General features: G+C 38.1%; 1 protein-coding gene across 1 annotated transcript in view; it reads right to left on the bottom strand.

Annotated features, from left to right (window-relative positions):
• Positions 1–13,118, bottom strand: part of YEATS2 (YEATS domain containing 2) — an 87,935-nt gene extending 74,817 nt beyond the window's left edge. Inside the window, exon 1 of the mRNA XM_005872115.2 lies at positions 13,087–13,118. The gene's annotated coding sequence lies outside the window, so the exon portion shown is untranslated. The remainder of the gene's footprint in view (positions 1–13,086) is intronic.
• Positions 13,119–14,358: the final 1,240 nt, after the last annotated feature.

Genomic DNA, 14,358 nt, shown 5'->3' with positions numbered 1-14,358 from the left:
TGGACTGCAAATGGGCGCAGGCCGGGCTGAGGGACCCCCCCCCCCCAGTGCACAAATTTTTGTGCACTGGGCCTCTAGTGTTTAAATAAGTCAGGTCTGCTTCAGTCTAGCAAGAATACTAAAGTATACACATGCTGCATTCAAGTATATGCTAGCTAAGGCTAGGCACGTATGCTGAAGCATGCTATCATCATGATGTAATAAATAAGCGAATGGAATGTGTAACAAACCATGGCAATATGAATTTTTGGATTCTTCTTGTCTGGTTTCAAGATTTATGAAAAGGAAATGTGAACAGTTGTTAGATATTTTCAGATTCAACTCTGAAACAAAATGTCCTACTAATCCTTTTTAGGTTTTAAATAAAATGAAATTAAAAAGAATACTGAAATGTTACTGTGAACTGTTAAAAAAATGTTACTGTTTATAATTTGTCTGTGAGAAAGGACTTTCTCCATATCATGGAGTCAAATACTAATACAGAAATATATGTAATACTCATTCCTGTAATTTAAAATTTTCATCTCATTGAAACAGCCTCATTATAAACAGTAAATGTTATCCAGTTACCCTTAAAAAAATACACATTTTTCCCATGTATAATATAAAAAAGCAAAACTAGCCTGTATCACACCTATTCAAATAACATAAACTAGTCTGGATTTTTAAAAAAGATTGAAGACCAAAACCTTTTAATATTCTATATTTTGAAATAAACTCCAAGAGAAAAATAATTTTTAAAAAATTATATAATTAAAAACAAAAATTAGGTAATACATAGTCACTAGATATTCTTAGTAAAAAGTTTTAGTTCTCATGTCAGAGAAAACCTAGAACCCCTAGAATTTAGTCCTAGAACCCTGTCTTGCAGACATAGCTTACAAGGTGGCCAATTCTTAGGGGAAGGAGGTCCTTGAAAAATTTGCTATGTACTATGTGAGGTATCTTCTCAATATAAAATTCTATGATCGCCCGGTTGGTGTTGCTCAGTGGTTGAGCCAGGAGGTCAGGGTTTGATTCCCAGTCAGGGTAAATGCCAGGGTTGCAGGCTCGATCCCCAGTAGGGGGCATACAGGAGGCAGCTAATCAATGATTCTTTTTTTCTTTTTTTAAAAATATTTTATTGATTTTTTTACAGAGAGGAAGGGAGAATAATAGAAAGTTAGAAACAAGAGAGAAACAGAGAAACATCAATCAACTGCCTCCTGCACACCCCTGCTGGGGATGTGCCAGCAACCAAGGTACATGCCCTTGACTGGAATCGAACCTGGGACCCTTCAGTCTGCAGGCCGACGCTCTATCCACTGAGCCAAACCGGTTAGGGCTAATCAATGATTCTTTCTCATCATTGATGTTTCTATCCCTCTCCCTTCCTCTCTGAAATGAAAAAAAACTTATTTAAAATTCTATGATCTTTATGGCATTTGAATCTCATTAGAACCACTGGATTTTGTGCTCTCATTCAAGACAACTCTGCCCATCTGATTTAAAAAGGGGAATGGGGAGGAGCAGAACAATCATTTTCCATCTGCTTCCATATAGACAAATGTTTCTAAGATGTTAATAATGGTTTTTATAATTCTTTGGCCCTGTTTCTATAGTCTTCACTTCCCTCAAAATATTTTCCCCTTTGTTAACATGACAACCAGTGTTTCTTTATCAAATATTTGAATGAGAGAATCTGCAACCATTCTCCTCTATTAGCCAAAGAGACATTTAAAAAATATCTACAAAATCCAAAACAGAATGGGCAAACAAACTGTGGTATACCCAATGAACTCCTTATCCAAGCAACTATAGGAATGAATTTCAAAATCATTATGGTAAGTAAAAGAGCCAGACATAAAAGAGTGCATAAAATGATTCCACTTATATGAAATTCTGAAGCAGACAAATTTATCTTTGGTGAATGAAAAGAGAATAGTAGTGGGGTGCTGGTAGTGGAGACTGATTGGGAAGAGGAATAAGGATCATTCTGGGGTGATAGAAATATTTTATATCTTAATAATGGAGTGGGTTACATGGGTAATATGCAATCGTGAAAACTCATCCAACCATACACTTAAAATCCGTGTATTTCAACTGTTTGTGTATTTCACTATACCTCAGTTTAGGACTATAAAAATATATATCTGATCATGTCATCCCTGCTTGAAATCTTCAATTGCTTCTCCTAACACTTAGAATAAAATCACTCTCTTTAACATGACCTACAAGATCTTACATGAATTGGGTCCAGCCTTCCTCTCCATTCTTCATCATTAACATTCAGACATACTGGTTTTCTTTCTGTTCCCCAAATACACCTCAATCTTTCCTTAGGGTTTTTGGACTTAAGGTTCCTTCTCTCTGGAATGCTCTTCCCCTAGGTTAGTTTTACCAGATCCCAACTCAAATGTCCACCTTATCAGAGAAAGCCTCCCCAGATCATACCTCCCAATACAGCTCTCCCTATCTTTCCCCTACACAGTTCCTGTAAGCTCTCAATAAACTACTTGATGAATAAATTAATGGCTAACTAAAATACATGATAAAATATAAATATCCACAGGGACTATAACTACTAGTTTACACTAGCTTTCATCATGCTTTCCACAATACTATACTTACAAATCTATTTGTTTATATTGCTACAACTTCAAAAGCACTATGGCTAACTGTTTAAAATAAAGAGACGTGCAAAAATGTCTGGCAGTGGTTGAGCATCAACCCATGAACTAGGAGGTCACAATTTGATTTCCCGGTCAGGGTACATGTCTGGGTTGCAGGCTTGATTCCCCAGTACGGGGTGTGCAAGAGGCAGATCAATGATTCTCGCTCATCACTGATGCTTCTCCCTCTCTCTCCCCCTTCCTCTCTGAAATCAACACAAACATATTAAAACAAAAGAGATGTGCAAAGTTATACACAGGCATGTGCAAACAAAAAGATAGCATGCTTGGCAAGATTAATAACAGACAATAATTTAAGGCAAAGAAAACACTTAATAATGACTGCTACTATTAAAAGACACAATCACAAAGATATATCATAACCTATACACCAAACAACGTAGTGTCAAAATATACAAAATACAAAACAAAGCAGAAATATAAGGAGGATTTAAGAAAATCACCATTATAATAGAATCTGAACACATCTCTCTCAGAAATTTAAAAGACCAAGATAACAACAGATAAAAATACAGGTAATACAGATGTGATTAAGAAGCCAGATTTGAGAGATATATCATAACCTATACACCAAACAACGTAGTGTCAAAATATACAAAATACAAAACAAAGCAGAAATATAAGGAGGATTTAAGAAAATCACCATTATAATAGAATCTGAACACATCTCTCTCAGAAATTTAAAAGACCAAGATAACAACAGATAAAAATACAGGTAATACAGATGTGATTAAGAAGTCAGATTTAACAGATACATACAACTATGAACGCAGCATGGAATAATCCATTTGAAATATTTATAAAACTTCATTAAAATTAAATCATATAACAGAATATGAAGAAAACCTCAATAATTACAAAATGTGAAAATGTTATATTCTCTGATCCTAATAAAATTAAATATGAAATTATTAACAAAAACTCACTATGATATGGAAAATATGATATTCTAAATAATTCATGACTCAAAGAGAAAATTAAAAGAACAGACTATTGAAAAGTTAACAACAATATATCTAAACCTATGGAGATGTGGTCTAAAGGTATCCTCAGAGGAAAATGACAGACCTGTTTTTTCATTTGTGAATACAGATTACAATTCCTTTCCAGCAGGGTATTAAGAGAGTAATACACCATAACTAGAAGGTATTACTGCAGCAATAAAGTAGATCCAGAAGCAAGGTAATGTGTACTACACACATTTAATGTTGGACCTTTAAGAACACAATGCAACTGCCTGTTAGTAATCTAAATACATATGATCCATATCATGAATCATACAGGGGTAGGCAAAAGTAGGTTTACAGTTGTGATAAAAAGAATAAAAGCTTATTCTTTTATTTATTAATTATTGCATTATTTTACACACGAACAACTGTAACCCTTCTTTTGCTAACCCCTGAATTTTGCAAATTAAAAATAACAGCAGGGCCTCGCTGGTGTGGCTCAGTGGTTGAGCATTGACCTATGAACCAGGTGGTCACGGTTCAATTCCTGGCCAGGGCATTTGCCTGGCATTTGCAGGCTTGATCCCCGATCATGCAGAAGGCAGCCGATCAGTGATTCTCTCTCATCACTGATGTTTCTAGCTTTCTCTCCCTCTCTCTTCCTCTCTGAAATCAATAAAAATATATTTTAAAAAAAAATAGCAGCAGCCCTAGCCAGTTTGGCTCAGTAGATAGAGCGTTGGCCTGCAGACCAAAGGGTCCCAGGTTCAATTCCAGTCAAGGACTGGTACCTTGGTTGCAGGCTCCTCCCTAGCCCGGACCCTGGTTGGGGCTCATGCAGGAGGCAACCAATCGATGTGTTTCTGTCTGTCTTCCCTCTCTCTTCTACTCTCCCTAAAAATCAACGGAAAAATATCCTCAGATGAGGATTAAAAAGAAAAAAAAAAATAGCAGGTTTTACTCCAACACCATCTAAGCTTCCCAAATACTGTTCAATGTGTATGCTAAGAATGTACATCCATTTTAATATCAGACTGAGAAAAATCATTAGGCATAAAGAAGTCCAATGAAAAGAATCAAAATGTATTTCAATGTCAATTTAATTTTTTCCTATTTGAAGATTACTCATAAAACTGTCCTCTCTCATTGATATAGTTAACATATACAGCTAATTTTCCCCAAAAAATTATGCTTATTTTTCACACTACAAGCTATCTGAAGTAACCTATAATAGGAAAGATTCAGATTAAGGGAAATATAAAAGAAAGAAGATTCTGTTCTGATTTTCATTACAGTTGGTACTGACAAAAACTCTATCCTAATTATCCTAAGCCAGGTCTTATACACAAAATTGTTTGAATACGCTCTCATCTGTTGGCCAACACAATCAATCTTTCCTCAACTCATCTAGAATTGGGAAAAAATAGGTATTTTAAGTAAAAATAATCACAATTTTACACTGGGCCAGAATGGTGGGAAGCTGACAGAGGCTGATCATTAGTGTCAAACTGATGTGGGCCATTCAGCTGATGTTGGCCATTCCCAATACGGCATGTAAAGAGCTGAGCAAAATGAAAAAGCTATACAAGAGCTCAAAAAGTATTGTTTCATTATTTAAGTATTATCTATTTCCAGGTAAAAACACCTACTTTTCTATTATAAACAAAACTGCTTAAGACTAAAAGTTGCTCTATATAAGGTCAGCCCCAAGGATCCATTCAGGCCAGTACTCTATTTCTAATAATCTAACAAAGTAATAGTATGAAAAAGAGTTTAGAATGAAACAGCTGCCCTGACCGGTTTGGCTCAATGGATAGAGCGTCGGCCTGCAGACTGAAAGGTCCCAGGTTCGATTCCGGTCAAGGGCATGTATCTTGGTTGCGGGCACATCCCCAGTAGGGGGCGTGCAGGAGGCAGCTGATCAATGTTTCTCTCTCATCGATGTTTCTAACTCTCTAGCCCTCTCCCTTCCTCTCTGTAAAAAAATCAATAAAAAAAAATATATAGAATGAAACAGCTATTCTAAATTATCCATGTCCTCCTTCTATTCATCAGTGGAAAGTTTGCCTTATGTAATTTTTTTTGTTTTTTAAATCCACACCCGAAGGTATTTTTTTCCATTGATTTTTAGAGAGAGTGGAAGGGAAAGGGAGAGACAGAGAGAAACACCAATGTGAGAAAGACACATCGATTGGTTGCCTCTAGCAGGCCCCCAACCAGGGCCGGGTGCCTACAGCGGTGTGTGTCCTTGACCGGAATCAAACCCAGAACCCTTCAGTCTGCAGGCCAACGCTCTATCCACTGAGCCAAACCGGCTAGGGAGGTAAATTTTACTCTTCCTTTACCCTATCACTTCAACATAATTTTTCTAGAAGAGTGAACAATGGATATATAAGAGTTTGAGATATTTCGCGTAAATTCTTCTATACATACATACATACATACATATATATTTAATTGATTGCAGAGAGGAAGGGAGAGGGAGAGACAGATAGAAACCACAATGATGAGAGAGAGAATCATTGATCGGCTGCCTCCTGCTTGCCACACACCAGGGACTGAGCCCACAACCAGATCTTGTGCCCTGACCGGGAATCAAGCTGTGATCTTCTGGTTCATAGTTCAATGCTCAACCACTGAGCCATGCCAGGCTCAAGTAAATTCTTAAGTTTACAAAAGGGGAGCCATATAACCTTTCAGTGACTTGAAGCCCTTTTCAGGCACAGATCACTGGAATCCTATAAAATGATAGTTCTGACTCATATGACAATCCTGTTGTATCAGTTGTGAAGCCATAAAAGTTCTCTTTCCAAGAGAAGCAAAAAGGAAACAAAACTCGTCTACATATCTATGTTGGAGAGAAAAGAACAGGACCAGATCAAGATTGTGCCAAACTCTTGGACACAATTTATATAGTCATTGGGACTATATAAACTGAGCCAAATCTTGCACACTTCACTAAATAGGGACTTTTCACTGGAGCTTTCAAATGGACAATAAATCCTATGGGGATAGTGTTATGCCTTTCTATCTGGAGCTATGATTCTTTCTATAAAGGAAACAGCACCTTAAAGCCTAAAACATTTTTTGATATCTTAGGAAATTAGTTTTTCTTTAGATCAATACTGCCTAATCTGAAAAATCTACTCATAAAAATCTACCTATTAATGAAAAATTTCTGGAATTAGATATAGTGATGTTTGCACAACTTTGTGAATATACTTAAAAAAAAACAAAAACTGCCCTAGCTGGTTTGGCTCAGTGGATGAAGCGTCGGCCTGCGGACTGAGGGGTCCCAGGTTTGATTCCGGTCAAGGGCACATACCCAGGTTGCGGGCTCGATCCCCAGTGGGGGACATGCGGGAGGCAGTCAATCAATGATTCCCTGTCATCATTGATGTTTCTCTCTCTCTCTCCCTCTCCCTTCCTCTCTGAAATCAATAAAAATATATTTAAAACAAAACAAACAAAAAAACTAAATGTTACACTTTACCAGAGTGAACTTTATGGCATATGAATTAGATCTCAACAAAGCGATTATAAAAAATAACAATAATAAACCCAATACACATTAATCTTAAACAGAAATCTATTTACAGATTTTCCTACCCCCGGTATGTGTGTGCACACTATTTGTGCACTAGCAGGGCTATCAGCTGGGCAATCAACATTCATTAGGAAGACCAGTTGAGGGGGAAGTACAGACTTTTAATACTTTTAAATTTAATTTTATCATGAAATATTTCAGATATTCAAAAAAGTAAAAATGCTCAGTGAGGGGCATACAGTAAATTCAAAAATATTAGTAATTTACTATTTTGTAAGCTGGGTGGGAGCTAAGTAGTCATTTACTGCTTTACCACTATTCTTTAAAACATACTTCCTTATCTATGTGCTCTTTAGTATATATGATGTATATCACCATTTTTTGAAACAAAACTTTAAAAGTTTAAAAAGTAAAAAAATTATGTATGTTCATACCATGGAATAAATCAGTTCTTCTATAATGCGACAGACACATTTTTAAAATGTACCATGCTGTGTAAAATTGTATCATAAAAATCACGAGGCTTATGGGAAAAATGAGGTTTCAAAGTATGACACTCAAAATTTTTACCAATGACATAAAAAAGGGAGTCTAATTATAATGGTAGCCATTTTACGTGTGCTAAATGGTTAAGAAATCCTATATAATAAAAGTCTAATATGCAAATTGTCCCCTCGGGAGTTCAACCAACCGGGAGTTTGATCACCCACTATGACAGCGCTGACCACCAGGGGGCGGCGCGGAGTGAAAAAAGGCAGGCTCTGATCGGCCCTGACTGCCGGCCAGGCCTAGGGACCCTACCCATGCAGGAATTTCGTGCACCAGGCCTCTAGTACATAAACAAACATGGCACTTTACCTTGAAAAAGACTTCAAGTTTGCTGTAGTAGTTAGTGGGCATTGAAAGTTTGCAGCTTGTGAGTTACTGTCAAGTGGCAGGAGGGTAATGTGAAATCAACAGAAATCTGTAACACCAGATGTGGATGGGTATGACTCATTACACAGCAATAAACAGATTGCTGGAAGGTATTTGAAGTGCATGCCTGTGTGTGGCTTGTGTATTCCTTCCATGGCTCAGTTAGGCAGGGTAGTTTCCTACATTTGCCTAGTATTTCTTACAGACAAACTTCACATTATACTCAAACAATTCCCTATTATCACAATTACACTAGCAAAACTGATGGTACTACTGTAAGACTATAATGAAACTATTTAAATACCTCTAAAATAAATTGTAAAGTGAAAAAAACCAAGGTGCAGAATAGTGTCTATACTTTGATTGCTTCTGTTATAAACCAGAAGAAAAAGAGACAAAGAGATGCTGGTATATGTTTGTATTTTTCTAGATCAAAAACAATTAACAATCATTGTCTCTGGGTAGTGGTTTTGCTTTTCATTTTATTCCTGACTACAATGTTTAAATTTTCTAATCATGTACATGTGTTATTTGGGGGTGGAAAATGCCAAAAGGAACAATCTGAGAGGTTGATTATAGGTATCTTTATGTCTCTTTCTGTTTTCTTCTTACTTCTCTGTATGTTAAAAAGAACACAATTAAGAGTGTGGAACAATAAAAAATGGGACAATCACTTTGGAAAACAGTTTGGTAGTTTCCTAAACAGTTAAACATACTCTGCCATATGACTCAGCTATTCCGCTCCTAAGTATTTACCCAAGAGAAATAAAAGCATATGACCATACAAAAACTTGTCTTTATTTGTGCTAGTCAGAAACTAGACACAACCTAAATGTCCACTGACAGGTGAGTGGATAAACAAATTGTGATATATCCACACAATAGACTATTATCTTAAATAATGAAAGGCTAATATGCAAATCAACCGAATGGCAGAACAACCGGTCGCTATGACGCACACTGACCACCAAGGGGGCAGATGCTCAACGCAGGAGCCGGGCTCATGGCTGTTAAGCGCAGCGGTGGTGGCAGGAGCCTCTCCTACCTCCGTGGCAGCGCTAAGGATGTCCGGGGAGCGGGCCTAAGCCGTTAGTCGGACATTCCCCGAGGGCTGAGGGACCGCCCCCACAGTTCACAATTCTTGTGCACCCGGCCTCTAGTAAATAAAAAGGAATGAACTGATAAACGCAACATGAATGATACCGAGTGAAAGAAGCCAGCCTAAAAAAAGTATATTCCACAATGATCCCATTTATATAAAATGCAAACTGGTCTATAGTGACAGAAAGCTGATCAGTGGCTGCCAGGGGAAGGGGCAACGACAGGGAGGGGGGAGAGAAGGATACCAAGGGGTATAAGAAAAATTTTAGGGATAATGCATATGATCACTATCTTGATTATGGGAATGGTTTCACAGGTGTATAAGGATGTCCAAACTTATTAAATTGTACATTTCATATATGTGCAGTTTGTGATATGCAAATTGTACCTCAATAAGGCTGGTTAGCCCTGGCCGGTGTGTCTCAGTGGTTAGAATGTTGGCACCTTCACCAAAGGGTCACGGGTTTGATTCCTGGCCCTGGTCAGAGCACATGCGGGAGACAACCAATCGATACCTCTCTCTCTATATCTCCCTCTTTCTCTCATACAATGAAATATTATTAAGCAGATACAAAAAGTCACATGTTATATGACTCTATTTATATGAAATGTCCACAAACAGGCAAATCAATAGACACAGAAAACAGTTGCCAGGGGGAACTGGGATTGACTGCTAATAGATAGGAGATTTCTTTCTAGGGAGATGGAAAACTTACATAATTAAATAGTAATGGTTGCACAACCTTGTGAATATACTTTATGCACTTAAAAACAGACCATCAAACCTCAGAGGGAAGGTAGGGGAGGGTGGGGGTAAGAGGGAGAGATCAACCAAAGGACTTGTATGCATGCATATAAGCCTAACCAATGGACACAGACATCAGGGGGGTGAGGGCATGAGTGGGGGGACAAGGGGGGGACAATGGGAGGATAAGGACACATATGTTAATACCTTAATCAATAACGAAAAAACAAAACAAAAATGGTGAATTTTACATCATGTGATTTATACATCAATAAAAGAGTATAATACAATCTCAAATAAACTATTTTTTCTAAAACAAAAGGGGTAAAAATTGCCAATGTATGTAAAACCCTAGCTCACTCCAGATAAGCAGAATAAACAATCCTTGTCTAGGAGAATGAGTTCTACCTCTCCTTGTCTGTAGTCATCAAAGTTCACACGCCTGAACATCTCACAATTACCTTCTAATGCAGCGGTTCTCAACCTGGGGGTCGCGACCCCTTTGGGGGTCGAATGACCCTTTCACAGGGGTCGCCTAAGACCATCGAAAAACATATATATAATTACATATTGTTTTTGTGATTAATCACTATGCTTTAATTATGTTCAGTTTGTAAAAATGAAAATCATCCTGCATATCAGATATTTACATTACGATTCATAACAGTAGCAAAATTACAGTTATGAAGTAGCAACGAAAATAATTTTATGGTTGGGGGTCACCACAACATGAAGAACTGTATTAAAGGGTCACGGCATTAGGAAGGTTGAGAACCACTGTTCTAATGGGTAATATTTCACCTCTGCCTTCTCTCCACTTACTAAAATGCTACTTCATCCTTCAAGAATCAAATTAAATTTCAAATCATTCATGAAGTGTACTCCAGCCTTTGAAAACTTTTTTTTCTAACACCCACAGAACCGTTTTTTCTAACACCCACAGAACCGATGATATAGAAACAATCTGCTTCTTAAGTCTTGTTTTCTATGAGGGAAAAGTACACCAACCTTACTCTTCATTTGGTAGCAGTATACAAAACAGAATGAAAGGGGACCAGGATTAAAGGACGCGAGGGAGATGGGAGGGCAATTTAAGGAGGTGGCAATGAAGATTCAAATAAAAATCTGTGGTCAAATGAGAAGAGAGGAGGATCAGGTATTTCTGAGAATCTATCCTAAGGAAATACTCTCAAGGAAGGGTAATGTACATCATACGTAGGCTGCTTAAATGTTAGTTCTCCTCTTTCTATGTATTTGATAATAAAAAAACTGGAAATAGTCCATAGCAAATTATAGTGCATCCACTAAATGAATATGAAAAAATTTTATTATGATCTTAATATGTAGAAAGCCCTAAAAATCACATACACAAAAACTGTTAGAATAAATGAATTCAGCAAAGTAGCAGAATACAAAATCAACACACAAATAGCAGTTGCATTTCACCCTGGCTGGGTAGCTCAGTTGGTTAGGGCGTCATCCCAACAAGTCAAGATTTGATCCCTGTTCAGGGTACATACATGAATCAACCAATGCCCTAGCCAGTCTGGCTCAGTGGATAGAACGCCAGACCATGGACTGAAGAGTCCTGGGTTCAATTCTGGTCAAGGGCACGTACCCTGGTTGCAGGTTCTATCCCCTGACTGGGTTGGGGCATGTGTGGGAGGCAACCAATACACACACACATCCATGTTTCTCTCTCTCTCCATCTTTCCCTCTGTCTTCCACTGTCTCTAAAAAAAAAAAAAAAAAAAAATCAATGGGAAAATATCCTCAGGTGAGGATTAACAAAAAAAAATAAGTAAAAGAAGGAGTTGTTTAAAAAAGAATCAACCAATGAACACAGAAATAAGTGGAACAACAAACTGATATTTCCTTCTCTCTCTAATAAAAAAAAAATCAGTTGCATTTCTATACATGAAAAATGAACTATGAGCCTGGATGACATGGCTCAGTGGTTGAGCTTCGACCTATGAACTTGAAGGTCGCCGGTTCAATTCCATGTCCGGGTTGCGGGCTTGATCCCAGTATGGGGCTGCAAGAGGCAGTCGATCAATGAGTCTCTCTCATCATCGATGTTTCTAGCTCTCTCTCCTCCCTTCCTCTCTGAAATGAATAAAAATATATTTTTAAAAAATGAACTATGGCCCTAGCCAGTTTGGCTCAATGGATAGAGCATGGGCCTGTGGACTGAAGGGTCCCAGGTTCAATTCCACCCCAGTAGGAGGCATTCAGGAGGCAGCCAATCAATGATTGCCTCTTATCACTGAGGTTTCTGTCTCTCCCTCTCCCTTCCTCTCTGAAATAAAAAATATATATATATATATATTAAAAAAATGAACTATGGGTCCTCACATCCCCTCGTCCCCACATCCTCACGTCCCCACATCCCCTCGTCCTCACGTCCACCCACGCTGACCTCCCAACGCTGGTCATGCCTGGGGAACCACGTAACCTCACAGTCTCTTTAAAAAAGAAAAAAAAAAAGAACTATGAAAAGGAAACCATAAAAACAATTTCATTTACAATAGTATCAGAAATAATACTGAGGGATTACCTTAACCAAGGAGGTGAAAAAACTGTACAATGAAAAGTATAAAATATTGGTGAAAGAAATTAAAGACATAAATAGACACATCCCATGTTCATAGATTAGAAGACTTAATATTGTTAAAATGTCAATACTAGCCCTAGCCAGTTTGGCTCAGTGGATAGAGCTTCGGCCTGCGGCCTGAAGGGTCCCGGTTCGATTCCAGTCAAGGGCACATGCCTGGGTTGCAGGCTCCATCCCAGTAGGGGGCGTGCAGGAGGCAGGCGATCCATGATTCTCTCTCATCATTGATGTTTCTCTCTCTCTCCCTCTCCCTTCCTCTCTGAAAAAAATAAAAAATATATATACAGACAGTCCTCGGGTTACATCGGATTCAACGTACGTCGTTTTGTGGTTACATCGCCATCTCCCGTTTATTTATTAAAAAAAAAAAAAAGTTCTGTCATTTCAACGTATGTAGATATGTGCTTTATGTTTTTTATTATTTATTTACCACAAGTAAAGGTCAGGAATTGTTATCTTTCTTTTAAATTTTTTTTACTGTTTCACTTCATTACTGCTGTGTATGTGAGTGATGTAGGTGCTTATGTAGGTGGGTTCCGACTTACGGCGAAAATCACGTTAAGTCACGCTGTAGGAACGATCTCCGACGTAACCCGAGGACCTACTGTAATTTTAAAATAAAAAATAAATGTCAATACTACCCAAAGCCATTTACAGATTCAATGCAATCCCTATCAAAATCCCAATGACGCTTTTTGCATAAGTAGAGAAACCTATCCTAAAATTCACATTTGGAATTTTAAGGCACCAAAATATCCAAACAATCATAAAAAAGGACAAAACTGGAGGACTTGCACTTCCTGATTTTAAAACTTACTACAAAGCTACAGTAATCAAGAGTAAGATATATGGGCCCTGGCCAGTTTGGTTAAGTGGATAGAGCCTTGGCCTGCGGACTGAAGGGTCCCCAGGGTACATACCTCAGTTATAGGCTCGATCCCAATCCCAGACCCCAGTTGGTCAGGGTGTCTCTCTCACATTGATGTTTCTCTCTGTATCTTGCCCTCCTTTCTACTCTCTCTAAAAAACAATGGAAAAAAGTATCCTGGGGTAAGGATTAACAACAATAACAAAAAGAGTGTGGTAGTGGCATAAAGACAAATATAGAGACCAATGGAATAGACTAGAGACCAGAAATAAGCCGTTTTTTGAAAAATTATATTTATTGGGATGACATTGGTCAACATGATCATACAGGTTTCAGGTGTGGGTTTTCTAGGTTACAAGATCTGTATACTGCACCATGTGCACACCATCCAAAGTCAAATCTTCTCCTGTCACCATATATCGGGACCCCCTTCTCCCCAAAAAGCCTTTGAATATATGGTCAAATGACTTATGGCAAGGGTGCCAAGGCCATTCAATGGGGGAAAGAGCTGTCCTTTCAACAAATGGTGCTGATGGCCAAGTAGCTCAGTTGGTTAGAGCATCTTCCCGATACACCAAGGTTGCGGGTTTGATCCTCAGCCAGGACACATACAAGAATCAACCAATGAATGATGCATAACTAAGTCGAGTAACAAATTGACGTTTCTCTGCTTCTATGTCTGTCTCTCTCTCTCACTGTCTCTCTCTCTTTCTCTCTCTGACAATCAATTAAGCCCTGGCCAGTGTGGCTTAGTTGGCTGAGTGTCATCCTGTGCACTGAAAGGTCCCCAGTTCAATTCCCAGTCAGGGCACATACCCAGGTTGCAGGTTCGAACCATGGTCAGAATGTGTGTGGAGGCAACCAGTAGATGTTTGTCATATCAATGTTTCTCTCTCAAGTCAATAAAAACACATTAAAATATAAAATTTAATTTAAAATCAATTACAAA

Source organism: Myotis brandtii, unplaced genomic scaffold (assembly GCF_000412655.1).
Source record: "Myotis brandtii unplaced genomic scaffold, ASM41265v1 scaffold368, whole genome shotgun sequence".
Classification (NCBI taxonomy): domain Eukaryota; kingdom Metazoa; phylum Chordata; class Mammalia; order Chiroptera; family Vespertilionidae; genus Myotis; species Myotis brandtii.
Note: the sequence above shows the minus strand (reverse complement) of the source record. Positions and strands in the feature narration are given on the sequence as shown.